At 44.1% G+C, this 17,636-nt stretch overlaps 1 long non-coding RNA gene across 1 annotated transcript in view; it reads left to right on the plus strand.

Moving 5' to 3' along the window:
• The first annotated feature begins 7,386 nt into the window (after positions 1 to 7,386).
• LOC147350236 (uncharacterized) overlaps positions 7,387 to 17,636 on the plus strand; it is a 46,541-nt gene continuing 36,291 nt past the window's right edge. Inside the window, exons 1-3 of the long non-coding RNA XR_015148669.1 lie at positions 7,387 to 7,852; positions 9,481 to 9,593; positions 11,945 to 12,030. This is a non-coding gene — a long non-coding RNA (uncharacterized LOC147350236). The remainder of the gene's footprint in view (positions 7,853 to 9,480; positions 9,594 to 11,944; positions 12,031 to 17,636) is intronic.

Consider the following 17,636-nt stretch of genomic DNA (forward strand, 5'->3'; position numbering starts at 1 on the left):
AAGGAGTAAGTGTCTTTTAATTTCATGGCTTCAGTCACCATCTGCAGTGATTTTAGAGCCCCCCGCCCCAAATAAAGTCTCTCACTGTTTCCACTGTTTCCCCATCTATTTGCCATAAAGTAATGGGATCAGATGCCATGATCTTAGATTTCTGAAGGTTGAGTTTTAAGCCAACTTCTTCCCTCTCCTCTTTTACTTTGATCAAGAGACTCTTTAGTTCTTCTTCACTTTCTGCCATAAGGGTGGTGTCATCTGCATATCTGAGGTGATTGATATTTCTCCCAGCTATCTTAATTCCAGCTTGTGCTTCCTCCAGCCCAGCGTTTCTCATGATGTACTCTGCATATAAGTTAAATAAGCAGGGTGACAGTATACAGCCTTGATGTACTCCTTTCCCTATTTGGAACCAGTCTGTTGTTCCATGTCCAGTTCTAACTGTTGCTTCCTGACCTGCACACGGATTTCTCAAGAGGCAGGTCAGGTTGTCTGGTATTCCCATCTCTTTCAGAATTTTTCACAGTTTGTTGTGATCTACATAGTCAAAGACTTTGACATAGTCAATAAAGCAGAAATAGATGTTTTTCTACAACTCTCTTGCTTTTTCAATGATCCAGCAGATGTTGGCAATTTGATCTCTGGTTCCTCTGCCTTTTCTAAATCCACCTTGAACATCTGGAAGTTCACGGTTCACATACTGTTGAAGCCTGGCTTGGAGAATTTTGAGCATAACTTTGCTAGCGTGTGAAATGAGTGCAATTGTGTGGTAGCTTGAGCATTCTTTGGCATTGCCTTTCTTTGGGATTGGAATGAAAACTGACCTTTTCCAGTCCTGTGGCCGCGGATGAGTTTTCCCAATTTGCTGGCATGTTGAGTGCAGCACTTTCACAGCATCATCTTTCAGGATTTGAAATAGCTCAACTGGAATTCTACCACCTCCACTAGCTTTGTTCATAGTGATGCTTTCTAAGCCCCACTTGACATCACATTCCAGGATGTCTGGCTCTAGGTGAGTGATCACACCATCGTGATTATCTGGGTCGTGAAGATCCTTTTTGTAGAGTTCTTCTGTGTATTCTTGCCACCTATTCTTAAAATCTTCTGCTTCTGTTAGGTCCATACCATTCCTGTCCTTTATTGTGCCCATTTTTGCATGAAGTGTTCCCTTGGTATCTCTAATTTTTTTGAAGAGATCTTTAGTCTTTCCCATTCTATTGTTTGCCTCTATTTCTTTGCACTGATCACTGAGGAAGCTTTCTTATTTCTCCTTGCTATTCTTTGGAACTCTGCATTCAAGTGGGTATATCTTTCCTTTTTTCCTTTGCTTTTCACTTCTCTTCTTTTCACAGCTATTTGTAAGGCCTCCTCAGACAGCCATTTTGCTTTTTTGCTTTCCTTTTCCTTGGGATTGGTGTTGACTCCTGTCTCCTGTACAATGTCACAAATCTTCATCCATAGTTCTTGAGGCACACTATCAGATCTAATCCCTTGAATCTATTTGTCACTTCCACTCTATAATCATAAGGGATTTGATTTAGGTCATACCTGTATGATCTAGTGGTTTTCCCTACTTCCTTCAATTTAAGTCTTAATTTGGCAATAAGGAATTCATGATCTGAGCCACAGTCAGCTCCCAGTCTTGTTTTTGCTGACTGTATAGAGCTTCTCCGTCTTTGGCTGCAAAGAATATAATCAATCTGATTTTGGTATTGACCATCTGGTAACGTCCATGTGTAGAGTCTTCTCTTTGTTGTTGGAAGAGGGTGTTTGCTATGACCAGTGCGTTCTCTTGGCAAAACTCTATTAGCCTTTGTCTTGCTTCTTTCTGTACTCCAAGGCCAGATTTGCCTGTTACTCCAGGTGTTTCTTGACTTCCTACTCTTGCATTCCAGTCCCCTATAATGAAAAAGACATCTTTTTTGGGTGTTAGTTCTAGAAGGTCTTGTAGGTCTTCATAGAACTGTTCAACTTCAGCTTCTTCAGAATTACTGGTCGGTGCATAGACTTGGATTATTGTGATACTGAATGGTTTGCCTTGGAAATGAACAGAGATCATTCTGTTGTTTTTGAGATTGCATCCAAGTACTGCATTTCAGGGGCTTCCCTGGTGGCTCAGAGGTTAAAGCATCTGCCTGGAATGCGGGAGACCTGGGTTTGATCCCTGGATCGGGAAGATCCCCTGGAGAAGGAAATGGCAACCCACTCCAGTACTTTTGCCTGGAGAATCCCATGGAGGGAGGAACCTGGTAGGCTACAGTCCATGGGGTCGCAAAGAGTCGGACACCACTGAGTGACGCGACTTCACTTCACTGCATTTCAGACTCTTTCATTGACTATGCGGACTACTCCTTTTCTTCTGAGGGATTCCTGCCCACAGTAGTAGATACAATGGTCATCTGAGTTAGATTCACCCATTCCAGTCCATTTTTGTTTGCCGATTTCCTAAAATGTCGACGTTCACTCTTGCCATCTCCTGTTTAACCACTTCCAATTTGCCTTCATTCATGGACCTAACATTCTGGGTTCCTATGCAATATTGCTCTTTGCAGCATTGGACTTTGCTTCTATCACCAGTCACATCCACAAATGGGTGTTGTTTTTGCTTTGGCTTCATCTATTCTTTCTTTCTGGAGTTACAGTATGTTCTTATTAGTATCTGTTTTATATATGGTAGTGTGTTACGTCAATCCAGATTTCCCAATTTCTCTCTCCCCTCCTTTACTCCCTGGTAACCATGTTTGTTTATCTATACCTCTACTTCTGTTTTGTAAATAAGTTCATTTGTACCCTTTTTGGGGGGCTTCCCAGGTGTCACTAGTGGTAAAGAATTTGCCTGCCAATGCGGAAGACATAAGAGATGTGGGTTTGATCCCTGGGTGGGGAAGATGCCCTGGAAGAGGCAACCCACTCCAGTATTCTTGTGTGGAGAATCCCCATGGACAGAGGAGCCTGGTGGGCTTACAGTCCATAGGGTTGCAAAGAGTTGGACATGACTGAAGCAACTTAGCATGTACCCTTTTTTTTGATTCTACATATAAGCAATATCATATGATATTTGATTTGTCTTTCTGTGTCCAAGTTACTTTGCTCTGTATGTCAGTCTCTAGGTCCAGCATCATTTTGTTCTTTTTGTGGCTGACTAATATTCCACTGTAGATATGTACCACATCTTCTCTATCCATTCCTCTGTTGATGGACATTTAGGTTGCTTTCATGTCCTGGCTATTGTAAATAGTGCTGTAATGAACATTGGGTGCATTATCTTTTCAAATTGTGGTTTCCTCTGGGAGAGGAGCTGTATTTTATTCACATTTGTATTTCTAGATCATAGCTCTGTGAAAGAGGTTAAAAAAGTGCTCATTAAATATTTGGCAGAGGGAAGGAAGAACAGGGATGGGGAATAAAGTATGAGCATTTCTGCCTTGCAGATTGGAAGTAGGAATATGAATACCAAAGCTGGGTCCATATCTCGGCTGCTTTGCCTTCCTGTGTTGGGATTTACACAGGTAGCTGGAATGTTCACAGGTAACTGTTGTTGGCTTGAGGAAGAAGCAAGATTGTGAACAGGTATCAGTGCTGTTACTGGGGTGGCCCAAGCAGATCTAAGCCACCATGACATACCCAGGCACTGACTTGTCCTGAGTCACCAAAGATCTGAGATGCCGACAGCATGGAGTCTTTACCCATGGGTGTCTGTGAGCCTCCTCAAAGAACATAGCATATATTGCATTTGCTCATGTACATTTTTCTGTAGAGAGGATCTCTAACATTAATTAAAATTCAGGGATATTAGGTGTTGCTAGTAGCTCTTTCATCTCCCAAAAGGACCATGTAGAACTGGGCCATTCAGACTTGAAAACCGAAACATAACCCTCAATTACGTTCAAACATGTACAAAACACCAAACTGTTAAATGTAAAACTCTAACACACTGTTCTTAATCTTAGGCAGTTAATATTACTGCTTTAGGGACTTCCCTGGTGGTCTAGTGGCTAAGACTCTGCTCCCAACGCAGGGGCCTGGGTTTAATTCCTGGTCAGGGAACTAGATCCCACGTACCACAACCTAAAATCCTGCATGTGGCAACTAAGACCTTGTGCAGCCAAATAAATCTATAAATATTTAAAAATACCGTACTGCTTTGGAGTCAGATCCTATATTTATGCTTTGAAAGATTGTTAGCCTCTGTCCCACTTAAAGCCTAAAGAGTTCAGCTTCATGATTAACATGCAGGTAGCATTCAGAGGTGAGCATTTCTTTATGTTATTGAAGAACACATGAGACTTGGGCCAATTTGGGGAAGATTTTAAGAATCAATATGACTATATCAGGCAACTGTGAGCCCTTCTCTGTTTGATAACCCAAGTCAGATGTGGTGGGAGGAAGGGAGGGCAACCAGGTGCCTGCTTCAGTCAGTCATTTCAGTCGCTCAGTCGTGTCCGACTCTTTGCGACCCCATGAATCGCAGCACGCCAGGCCTCCCTGTCCATCACCAACTCCCGGAGTTCACTCAGACTCACATCCATCAAGTCAGTGATGTCATCCAGCCATCTCATCCTCCGTCGTCCCCTTCTCCTCCTGCCCCCAGTCCCTCCCAGCATCAGAGTCTTTTCCAATCAGTCAACTCTTCGCATGAGGTGGCCAAAGTACGGAGTTTCAGCTTTAGCATCATTCCTTCCAAAGAACACCCAGGGCTGATCTCCTTTGCCTGGCTCAGGAGGCCTTTAGAGGTGATATGCCTCATCTATTTGTTGGTCTTCTTGTGTGGGAGGAGATCAGGAAAGAGAGGGTTGTTAACAGACACCTTTGAAAAGTATCTATCTGGAATGGGATGCCCCACAAGGCACTGGAACAAGTAGACAAATTTTTACTTAATATCCTCACTGAAGAACTGAGAGAAGACCAGTTCAGGAGCAAAGTGCCTAAAGATGAGACTCTGTGTGTGTATGTCTAGAGGTTTGTAGTAGAGAAGATACTCTGAGGGCAAGGAGAAGTTTGCAGTTCTAAGTAGTTTTCTGAATTATCAGAGAGTTTATATTAGGGGTCAAAATTGACTTGTAATGGTGATAAAAGATGGCCACAGGTTCTTCAACATTCCTCCCATCAAGAAGATACCCTCCCCTAAATTGGAGCGGGCCCTGTACTGGCATCACCAGGAGAACGTGGCGGAAGTGGTGCTGTGCCAGTTGCCAGGGCCAGGCATTCAGAAACTTGCCGTTTCTCCTTCCTTTTTCTTGGAACACCTGTTCTTGAAAGCCGGCTGCCATGCTGTTAGGATGCCCAAGTAGTCCCACGGAGAGGCCCACGTGGAGAACCGAGGCCTCTAGCAGAGAATCCCAAATGAGCACCCAGCTGACAGCCAGGACCATCATGTTACATGCTGTCTTAAAAAGCAGATCCCTCAGTCCCAGTCAGATCACATCTGCTGTTATTGCAGAGATGAGCCGACCTCTACTGTGAAAGTCTCTCAGTCATGTCTGACTTTTTGCGACCCCGTGGACTATACAGTCCATGGAATTCTCCAGGCCAGAATACTGGAATGGGTAGCCTTTCCCTTCTCCAGGCAATCTCCCCAACCCAGGGATTGAACCCAGGTCTCCCTCATTGCTGGCATAGTCTTTCCCAGCTGAGCCATAAGGGAAGCCCAAGAATACTGGAGTGGGTAGCCTATCCCTTCTCCAGCAGATCTTCCCGGATACAGGATACTGTACAGGATACTGGGGTCTCCTGTATTGCAGGTGGATTTTTTACCAACTAAACTATCAGGGAAGCCCAACCTCTACTGAGCCTTGCCTAAAATGTAGACAAATGAGGAAAATGAATGATTGTTTTTTTATCATTTTAAGTTGTAGACTTGCTTCACTAAAATATATAATTTGAACAACCTAAAAGAGAAAAAGAAATAATTCAACCATTCAAATACAAATACTGCTAATATTTTGATGACTTTCCAATTTTTTCTTGTATCTAAAATTTTGAGATTTAGTTTCTTTTACTGAAAACATAATTTTAATAATTATTAATTAAAATATGGTATATTTTCACTTTTAGAATAAATGTAAATTTTCCACACTATTTCAAACCTTATGTATGATTTTAGAGGCAACTTTGTTTTTGTTTAGTCACCAAGTTACGTCTGATGCTTTGTGACCCCAAGGACTGTAGCCTGCCAGGCTCCTCTGTCCATGGGATTTCCCAGGCAAGAATACTGAATGGGTTGTCATGTCCTTCTTCAGGGATCTTCCTGACCCAGGGATTGAACCTGCATCTTCCACTTGGCACTTTACCACTGAGCCACCAGGGAAGCCCTAGGGGCTACTTAGTCATCCATTATATAGATGTGTCTTCTATTGTTTTCAAAATTGGTATATGAGCAATGGTTCTTTGTCTTCAGATCTATGCCTAGCGTTTCTTTATATACATAGGATTCTTTTCTTACAATTGGTTACTAAAATGGAATTTTAGGGTGTCAAAAGAATGACTCATTTTTTTCCTATGAGTAAATTATCTTTTCAGTGGATACCCGGTTGGAGGGGCCAAAGATGATTCTGAGAAATAATCCTAATTACTGAGTTGAATTGTGTCGCCCACCCCCACCGCCAATTCATGCACACCCAGAACCTCAGAATGTTACCTGATTTGGAAACAGGGTGTTTGCAGATGCAATTAGTTAGGATGAAGTCACAGTGAATCAGGGTGGGCCCTAAATCCAGTGGCTGGTGTTCTTCTAAGAAGGTCACGGGAAGCCCCAGAGAGACACACACAGAGGGAAAAGACCACATGAAGATGGAGGCAGGAGACTGTGAAGACGGAGTGAGGCGGCCAAGCCAAGGAACTTCAAGGATCATGGCAACCATGAGACTAAGAAGAGGCAAGGAAGGATCCCTCCCTAGAGCCTTCAGAGGGATCATGACCCTGAGGGCACCTGGATTCCAGACTTCTGGCCTCCAGAACTGTGAGAGACTAAATCTCTGTTTTAAGCCATCTAGTTAATTCACTAAGGCAGCCCCAGGAAATGAATATACCTAACAAAGATACATGAAGGTACACTTGGTATAAGGTGGGACTTTTCAAGCCTGCATTTCCCAATTCATTAAGGGCCTAGAAAGAGAGAAAAAACTCAGAGACTTGCAAGGTCCAACATCAAAGTTTAGAATTCTGTTTTCCTACCTTCCCACCACACCGCTGGCCCCTGCAAGGCTCCAACAGTCAGCATGGACATGACTTACTATGGTTGTTGTTTTAAGCCACTAACTTTGAGGGTAATTTGTTACAGAACAATAGACAACCAATACAATTTCTAATGCAGCTAATTCAGCTTACATTTTGAGTATCTAGGGTGAGCTCATGAAGAATTTGTCTTAAAGCAATGAGGTCTTGGCTCTTCTTGGTGGGGACGGACAGATTTTATTCCCTAGGATGGAAAGACTGTAGGGACTACTTGGGACAAGCCCAGAGATTTTAGCTAAAGGGAGCAATTTTAATATTCTTCAGTTCTCTTGAGTTAGCAGAGTGGCTGCTCCTTCATTTTCCCCTTAATCAACCTTGGCGGCAGGGTTTGCCTGAGCTGCTGTGGCTTCTGCACTTGGCTCCTTGGCACAGACAGGCGTCCAGCATTGTAGCTTCCTAATCTAAGGTATCTGAGGCTCTAGGCCTGTGAGTAAGTCTGCCTCACAGCCTTTTGTATTCTGAGATGCCAATGGCTGAATAACAAATGATGGTTTTGCTGTTTACAAGGTACTTAGAAGCGTGGGTGGCTGACTGGACTCGCCCCAGATCTGCCCGACGCAGCTGATGTGACCAGATGTCTGGTGCTGCTCCTCCGATCTCTGGGGCTGATCAGTCATGGCAGAAGGTAAACATGTGATGGAAGAAAATTTGCTCCATTAATCAAACAGTCTTAATGAGTGGTATGGCTGGTATCTTGGAAGTCACATGAAATACGAAGTCAGAAGTTTGGGGTCCATGTTTCTCCTTTGCTATGTAGTAATGTTGTGAGTTTAGGAAAATCAAATAAACTGTGAGCCTCCATTCTTCATCAGTGGAATAGGGTTGATGTTAATCACCCAGTCTGTATCCAGAGGGTGTTTTATGGTTCAAATGGGGGAAAGGGGCTTTGTGAACCATAAAATGCTAATGTAGTTGTTGGCTCTTGTGTTTATGTGTTAGTAATATCTCACTGAGTACACATGCAAGTGTTAGTCACTCCGTCATGTCCAACTCACTGTGACCCCATGGACTGTAGCCCTCCAGGCTCCTCAGTCCATGGGATTCCCCAGGCAAGAGTACTGGGGTCATTTCCTTCTCCAGGGAATCTTCCCAACCCAGGGATTGAACCCAGGTCTTTGGCATTGCAGGCAAACTCTTTACTATTTCAACCACGAGGTAAGCCTAGTCAGTCGTGTCTGACTCTTTGCAACCCCAGGGACTGTACAGTCCATGGAGTTCTCCAGGCCAGAACACTGAAGTGGGTAGCCTTCCCCTTCTCCTGGAGATCTTCCCAACCCAGGGATCGAACCTAGGTCTCCCGCATTACAGGTGGATTCTTTACCAGCTGAGCTACAAGGGAAGCCAAAGAATATTGGAGTGGGTAGCCTATCCTTTCTCTAGCAGATCTTCTCAACCCAGGAACTGAACCAGGGTCTCCTGCATTGCAGGTGGATTCTTTACCACCTGAGCTATCAGGGAAACCTTTGTATTCACAAAGGGCACATTTTTAGGAAACAAGACCAAGTCTATTATAATCTATTATTATAATTCCCGCATAATCAAGGAGAATTTGATTCTGTATGTTTGAGAGGTTGTCATCTAATGTGAAAGTTGACCAAATTTCCCAAGATTTGGCTAAGGTTGTCTTAGGAGGCTCTGGTCTTGTTTGATTCTGCTTCTCATGGAGTCAGCAGAGACCCTGGTATACTTCCTGGTGCCTCACTGTTGACCATCTTCAACTCAATTGATGACCTTCATGGTGCTGGTGGTGACAGTATCCAAATTCCATCCAAATTTAGAAAAATGGGAAAGTTATCTTTTGCATTTCTCATAGGCTATTTTGATAGTGCTTTATTTCTTATTTGTCCTTCATTCTCCAAAGCATTAAAAAATACCGTGTTCATTCAGTTGGGTATCATGTGGCCTTTTCCTTGGGCCCAACTGCCTCTTGTTTATGAAAAATAGCAAGTTAACCGTGACAAATGGCCGGCAGCAATTTTGCCTCCAACGTACATAGACTTTTTTCTTCTCCTTATTTTGTTTTTAAAAATAATAAAGTATTTTTCCATTGTGAAAAATGTCATTCAGAGATACATAGCATAGAGAAAAGCTCTGGAGTCAGGAGAACTGGGTTCAGATCCCAGACTGAGCCAGTTTCATAAGCTCTTTGGAGCCTCAGTGACTCTCTGGGCTGTTATGAGAACCAAAGTGTGCCAGCACTTTGCAAACAACGAGATGCTACACAAGTGTTCTTACTACTTTATCTCTTTGCAGCAGCATTCCAGCAGGAGCAGGCGACTCTTCAGAAATTCTGGTTCAGGATATTGGAAATGCTGTATCGTGGCCTATGTGTATTTGATCTGCAACATGCAAGTCCTGAAGAACAGGTAGCAAATCTATCTCTTCACCTGAAAAATGTGGAGCCCTAGATTTGAAGTCCAGTCCCCACCAACAATTGTTGGTGCTCAGTGCCCACCAACGATTATGGCCCTCCCTGAAGTTGGAAACTAGACCATAACCCAAAGCTTTCTTCTGTTGATCTGTCCCCATGGCCATGTTCTTTATTTCATCCAGCTCCAAGGCTGACTGAACCCTCAAAGTGTCATGCATGATGACTCTTTCTTTCACCAGACAATGTGCGGCCTGGAGATGATATTCATGAATTTACTTGGGGCCAGATGTGTGGTCCTAACCTATCCGTGCCTGGGTTTGCTTGCATCTTCTAAGGTCTTTGTCATTACCAACAGTCAACAAAAATCAACATTATTCTTATAATTTATGTGTAGTCAGCTTTCAGGTTTTCCCCTTTATTGAAGATCAAAGGATTGTAAATAATGAGAAGACAGAATAGCACAACAAGCAAATGTTATTGCTTTTATCTCTGGAGATTCTGACAAGCAGTCCCTCATTCCATATGCCTTGGGAAATGCATCATAGCATGGGCTGTGGCAAAGCAGACAGATTGTGTTTTGCCCATAAGAACAATGCTGTCATTGGGAGGCAGAGATCAAGGACTGAGCATTCAGTAAGTTATAGTTATGACCAACTGTGTATCCTAAAATTCAGACACAGTGGTAGAAGGCTGCTAAAGTGATAGAGCAAAGCTATAATTAGAAGCTGGCAGACTTAGAAAGGATATTAAAGGTGATCTACCGTGAGCCATGTATCTTACAGATGAGGAGAGGGGAACTCTGAGAATCAGCTAGTTGTGTCAAGACACACTGTCAGTTAATGCTGGAGCTGGGACCATAACAAAAATCTTTGATAGCAGCTCGGTGTTCCTTCAGCTCCTCTCTTCCCAGAGATCACTGATTAGAATGGGATGGACCAAGCCTAGAGTCCCAGCTTGGCCATGTATTGTGACCTTGGGCAAGTTATTTCACTTCTTTGAGCCTCAATGCCCCTAACCATAAATCTGAGAAATTAATACTTAGCTCATGGAATTGTTTTCAGGATTCAACTAGACAATCAATGTAAGAACAAGACTTAACCAATGGCCTGGACGATGCTCAGTACATAACTGTTTCTATGGTTGTGCCAGTATGGCCAGAAATACCAGTTCAGTTCAGTTCAGTTCAGTCGCTCAGTCGTGTCCAACTCTTTGCGACCCCATGAATCGCAGCACGCCAGGCCTCCCTGTCCATCACCAACTCCCGGAGTTCACTCAGACTTACGTCCATTGAGTCAGTGACGCCATCCAGCCATCTCGTCCTCTGTCGTTCCCTTCTCCTCCTGCCCCCAATCCCTCCTAGCATCAGAGTCTTTTCCAATGAGTCAACTCTTTGCATGAGGTGGCCAAAGTACTGGAGTTTCAGCTTTAGCATCATTCCTTCCAAAGAAATCCCAGGGCTGATCTCCCTCAGAATGGACTGGTTGGATCTCCTTGCAGTCCAAGGGACTCTCAAGAGTCTTCTCCAACACCACAGTTCAAAAGCATCAATTCTTTGGTGCTCAGCCTTCTTTACAGTCCAACTCTCACATCCATACTGCATACATCACTCTGCATGCATGCATGCTAAGTCATTTCAGTCGTGTCCTACTCTTTGCAAACCCATGGACCATAGCCTGACAAGTTCTTCTGTCCAGGGGATTCTCCAGGCAAGAATACTGCAGTGGGTTGCCACTTCCTTCTCCAGGGGATCTTTCTGACACAGGGATTGAACCGTGTCTCTTACATTTCCTGTATTGGCAGGCAGATTCCTTACCACTAGTTCCACCTGGGAAGCCCATAAATCACTCCATCATAACATCTTCTTCTTCCCTTCGCTGAGTCGTGTCCGACTCTGCAACCCCATGGACAGTAGCCTACCAGGCTCTGCCGTCTATGGGATTTTTCAGGCAAGAATACTGGAGTGGGCTGCCGTTTCCTTCTCCAGGGGATCTTCCCAGCCCAGGGATTGAATCCGGGTCTCCTGCATTGCAGACAGATGCTTAACCTAACCGAAATTAATTCTGCATCAATTCTAGACCAGTCTTCTCGCCTTGGTTTGCAATCCAGAGAAATTGGAATCAGTCTCCCCATTTTACCTTGCTAACCTTCTCAGCCATAATTAGTCATATTGGAGTATTTTCATTAATCTGAGATTGCTACTCAGATTTTAGATTGTCCTTTAAGAAATAGACATCAGAGACTCCAAATACTTAGAGGCTTCACTAAAGAGTTTAGATTCCGAGGACTTTGAGTTTAGGTCTCTTTTGAATCTTCCTGATCTCTTTTTTTATCTCCTCTTCATTTAAGGCACCAAGAATTTCAAGGCTGCTTTGAAGGGAGTAAAGAAGAAATGAAGAAACAACCCAGGACCACCTGAGCGGGAAATGGCAAAGGTGGGAAGAAGGGGCAGGCTGGCTGGTTGCCTGGGGACAGCGTGCGGAGCGCCAGTGATTCCAGCGGTGCTGCAGGGATCCACTGTGGGCCAGAGGGGCCGCGTGGGGAGCAGGGCTGCGAGTTGCGTCTGCTGCAGGAGGGGAGCAGGACGGCCTTCTGCAGGACTAGAAAGGGCATCTGGCTTCCCTCTGGTCTTTTCTCTGGATGTGCAGCTTGGAGTGCGAGCCACAGCAGGTGAATCCATTTGCTATTCAGACAAGTTAAATGCGTGTGCTCAGTGGCTTCAGTCGTATCCAACTCTGTGTGACCCCATGGACTGCACCCCACCAGGCTCCTCTGTCCATGGGATTCTTCAGGCAAGAATACTGGATTGGGTTGCCATGCCCTCCCCCAGGGGATCTTCCTGACCCAGAGATCGAACCCATATCTCCTTCGTCTCCTGCATGCAGACAAGGGAGGCACCTAAATCCCAGAGCCTGTTCACATGTGGGCATCTGAGGGTGGGCTCAGATTTCTTCTGTGCTCCATTCAGCTTTCTGCAAACCCTGCCTCTTTCTCCTGGCTGTGTCCCTTAGAGGAAGCCCTTGAGAGAGTTTCTGTTTCACTCCTAAAGAAACCAAGGGACAGGGACTTAAACCAGACTTAAACTAGCAGGTGTGGCTAAGCTGACCCGGGATCAAGAGTTTCTATCCCCCTAGGGCGGCATTTTATGGGCTTTGTTTATAAGTATCCTGTTACCCCTCAGATACAGGGAAAGTGATCTGGTCTTAGAAAATGCCAGATCAGAGATCCCGCAAAAGTCAAACCCATGACTGGGGTGTATGTCATAAGCTTGGGCAGCATCTCTCTGGCTGGAACATAATTGTGGCCGTTGCTGCATTGCTAACTTCTCGCTCAGCCCTTTGTTGAAGCAACCATTCTTTGGGAAATGGGGTTTGGACTCTTCCCTGCTCTAAAATCCAAATGCCATCAGGGCTATCCTTCTCCATGCTGTCCACTTGGACAGCTTGTGGTGTCTTACAAGCTGCTGAAAGAATGTTGCCCGGAGGGAGGTTCTCTGGGTTGCGACACACTATGGATTCAGCCTTCTGGTGTGTGGTCTCGCCGTGAAAGGGTGATCCAGTATCTACAGAAACTGATTCTAAAGCATTAGACTGCGTAAGAGTCAGGTGGGGACAGTTGTTATAAATACCAAATCCTGGGCCCAACCCCCAGTCACTCAGATTCAATATGTTCCGGGCTGGGCCCAGGAGTCTGCATTTGTAACTAGTGTCCTGAGTGACTCTGTTCCGTGAAGCACTTCACATTCCTTCTGATTCTGAACTTGAGTAAATCTGGGAGACTTGGTGCCTCAGGAGCAGTGAAGCCCTTGACACAGCAACATGGCTGAGATGAGAGAATGTGCCTGATCTGAGAAGCCCCCAAGAGTGTTTTGGTCTTGGCCCCATTGCAACCTCTTGATCTTCTATTTTTCTGCCTACAACATGAAGCAGCTCATGCTTTTTTCATTATTTAAAATTGAGATATAGTTGATGTTCAATATTATGTAAGTTACAGGTGTAAGTTGTAAGTTACAACATAGTGATTCACAATTTTCAAAGCTGAGCACCAAAGAATTGAGGCTTTTGAACTGTGGTGTTGGAGAAGACTCTTGAGAGTCCCTTGGACTGCAAGGAGATCCAACCAGTCCATCCTAAAGGAAATCAGTCCTGAATGTTTATTGAAAGGGCTGATGTTGAAGCTGAAACTCCAATACTTTGGCCACCTGATGTGAAGAGCTGACTCACTTGAAAACACCCTGATGCCGGCAAAGATTGAAGGCGAGAGGAGAAGGGGATGAAGGAGGATGAGATGGTTGGATGGCATCACCGACTCCATAGACATAAGTTTGAGTAAACTCCGGGAGATGGTGATGGACAGGGAGGTCTCGCGTGCTGCAATCCATGGGGTCACAAAGAGTCGGACATGAGTGAGCGACTGAACTGACACTGATATTCCATTTATAGTCACTACAAAACACTGAGTATATTTCCTGTGTTGTATAATATATCCTGGTAGCTTGTTTACTTTATACATAAAGGTTTGTGTCTCTTAATCCCCTACCCCATCTTGCCCCCTCTTCTCTCTCCCCACTGGTTACCACTAGTTTGTTCTCTTTATTTGTGAATCTGTTTCTTTTTTGTTGTATTCACTAGACTGTTTTGTTTTTTAGATTCCATGTATCAGTCAGTTCAGTTCAGTTGCTCAGTCGTGTCCGACTCTTTGCGACCCCATGAATCACAGCACGCCAGGCCTCCCTGTCCATCACCAACTCCCAGAGTTCACTCAGACTCACATCCATTGAATCAGTGATGCCATCCAGCCATCTCATCCTCTGTCGTCCCCTTCTCCTCATGCCCCCAATCCCTCCCAGCATCAGAGTCTTTTCCAATGAGTCAACTCTTCGCATCAGGTGGCCAAAGTACTAGAGTTTCAGCTTTAGCATCATTCCTTCCAAAGAAATCCCAGGGCTGATCTCCTTCAGAATGGACTGGTTGGATCTCCTTGCAGTCCAAGGGACTCTCAAGAGTCTTCTCCAACACCACAGTTCAAAAGCATCAATTCTTCGGTGCTCAGCCTTCTTCACAGTCCAACTCTCACATCCATACATGACCACTGGAAAAACCATAGCCTTGACTAGATGGACCTTTGTTGGCAAAGTAATGTCTCTGCTTTTCAATATTCTTTCTAGGTTGGTCATAACTTTCCCTCCAAGGAGTAAGCGTCTTTTAATTCCATGGCTGCAGTTACCATGTGCAGTGATTTTGGAGCCCCCCAAAAATAAAGTCTGACACTGTTTCCACTGTTTCCCCATCTATTTCCCATGAAGTGATGGGACCAGATGCCATGATCTTCCTTTTCTGAATGTTGAGCTTTAAGCCAACTTTTTCACTCTCCACTTTCACTTTCATCAAGAGGCTTTTGAGTTCCTCTTCACTTTCTGCCATAAGGGTGGTGTCATCTGCATATCTGAGGTTATTGATATTTCTCCCGGCAATCTTGATTCCAGCTTGTGTTTCTTCCAGTCCAGCGTTTCTCATGATGTACTCTGCATAGAAGTTAAATAAGCAGGGTGACAATATACAGCCTTGATGTACTCCTTTTCCTATTTGGAACCAGTCTGTTGTTCCATGTCCAGTTCTAACTGTTGCTTCCTGACCTGCATACAGGTTTCTCAAGAGGCAGGTCAGGTGGTCTGGTATTCCCATCTCTTTCAGAATTTTCCACAGTTTTTATTGAAAGCTTTGGCATAGTCAATAAAGCAGAAATAGATGTTTTTCTAGAACTCTCTTGCTTTTTCGATGATCCAGCAGATGTTGGCAATATGATCTCTGGTTCCTCTGCCTTTTCTAAAACCAGCTTGAACATCAGGAAGTTCACAGTTCATGTATTGCTGAAGCCTGGCTTGGAGAATTTTGAGCATTACTTTACTAGCATTTGAGATGAGTGCAATTGTGCAGTAGTTTGAGCATTCTTTGGCATTGCCTTTCTTTGGGGTTGCAATGAAAACGGACCTTTTCCAGTCCTGTGGCCACTGCTGAGTTTTCCAAATTTGCTGGCATATTGAGTGCAGCACTTTCACAGGATCATCTTTCAGGATTTGAAATAGCTCAACTGGAATTCTACCACCTCCACTAGCTTTGTTCATAGTGATGCTTTCTAAGGCCCACTTGACTTCACATTCCAGGATGTCTGGCTCTAGGTCAGTGACCACACCATCATGATTATCTGGGTCATGAAGATCTTTTTTGTACAGTTCTTCTGTGTATTCTTGCCACCTCTTCTTAATATCTTCTGCTTCTGTTAGGTCCATATAATTTCTGTCCTTTATTGAGCCCATCTTTGCATGAAATGTTCCCTTGGTATCTCTAATTTTCTTGAAGAGATCTCTAGTCTTTCCCATTCTATCGTTTTCCTCTATTTCTTTGCATTGATCCCTGAGGAAGGCTTTCTTATCTCTTCTTGCTATTCTTTGGAACTCTGCATTCAGATGCTTCTATCTTTCCTTTTCTCCTTTGCTTTTCACTTCTCTTCTTTTCACAGCTATTTGTAAGGCCTCCCCAGACAGCCATTTTGCTTTTTTGCATTTCTTTTCCATGGGGATGGTCTTGATCCCTGTCTCCTGTACAGTGTCACGAACCTCATTCCATAGTTCATCAGGCACTCTTATCTATGAGATCTAGGCCCTTAAATCTATTTCTCACTTCCACTGTATAATCATAAGGGATTTGATTGAGGTCATACCTGAATGGTCTAGTGGTTTTCCCTACTTTCTTCAATTTAAGTCTGAATTTGGTAATAAGGAGTTCATGATCTGAGCCGCAGTCAGCTCCTAGTCTTGTTTTTTCTGACTGTATAGAGTTTCTCCACCTTTGGCTGCAAAGAACATAATCAATCTGATTTCAGTATTGACCATCTGGTGTGATATCATACAGAAGCACCCCTTATTTGGAGTTCTTAAGAGGAAAGCTACTGTATGACAGTAATGTTGATAAAAAGCATACTGTATAACAATAATATTGATAAAAAATCCTTTACATTAAATCTAGATCAGTTCAGTTCAGTTCAGTCGCTCAATCGTGTCTGACTCTTTGCGACCCCATGTATCACAGCACGCCAGGCCTCCCTGTCTATCACCAATTCCCGGAGTTCACTAAAACTCACGTCCAGTGAGTCCGTGATGCCATCCAGCCATCTCATCCTCTGTCGTCCCCTTCTCCTCCTGCCCTCAATCCCTCCCAGCATCAGAGTCTTTTCCAATGATAGAATGTAATAATAGCTTTCACTTTTTCTTTTGTTTTTCACAATAAACTCACTAAAACTTCACAGTGACCTAGTCCACGATGAAGATGTTGAGTCACAGAGATGTCTTCTGGACGCCACGGCAGTATCCAGTGTTCCATTACCTTAAGAGCAGAACTTAAGGTTGGGGTCCTGCTTTTTCAGCTGAGTGCTGGAGAGTCTGCATGGTTGATTGACCTCACCAAGGAGACGGGGCGTGTGGTGTGTGGTCATGGGATCTCTTGAATTTCTTCAGTCTCTCATCTGCCCAAGTTCTCATAGAACTAGACCTGGAACTGGAAGTTGATCCAATCACTAGGCTGGTGGTCTTCCTGGAAGGCCCTCCTGCCTTTCCATATTCAATCCATGGAGTGTTAAGTGGCTATCAGCAATGACTATTGGGTATAGGTGTTGCCACTATTACCTTAACCCAGAGAGTTACTGAAAAGAAGTTTAAAATGACGGGGAAAAACATGGAGTGGCCTGAATCAGGACAGGGGCTTTGGAGATGGTGAGAGATACTGGCTTTTGGAACAATTTGGTGGGCTCATGCTGAGTGCATACCATGGACCAGGCGGCCCTGACCTCATGATTGCTGTCCACCAGGAGTTATAAAATCGTTGCTCACCAGCCTCTTTGGTTTGGTTTACATGGCACTATTATTTGTGTGTGTGTGTGAGGGACATGGAGCTACACTCTCAATATGCAGGATTTTATTACTCACAAGAACATGGCATTATTTTTTTAATGTGCGTTACTTGCCAAAACAAAATACAGATAATTT

This window comes from Bos grunniens, chromosome 20 (genome assembly GCF_055505025.1).
Source record: "Bos grunniens cultivar Pamir isolate PY7600 chromosome 20, Bosgru_T2T1.0, whole genome shotgun sequence".
In the NCBI taxonomy this organism is placed as follows: domain Eukaryota; kingdom Metazoa; phylum Chordata; class Mammalia; order Artiodactyla; family Bovidae; genus Bos; species Bos grunniens.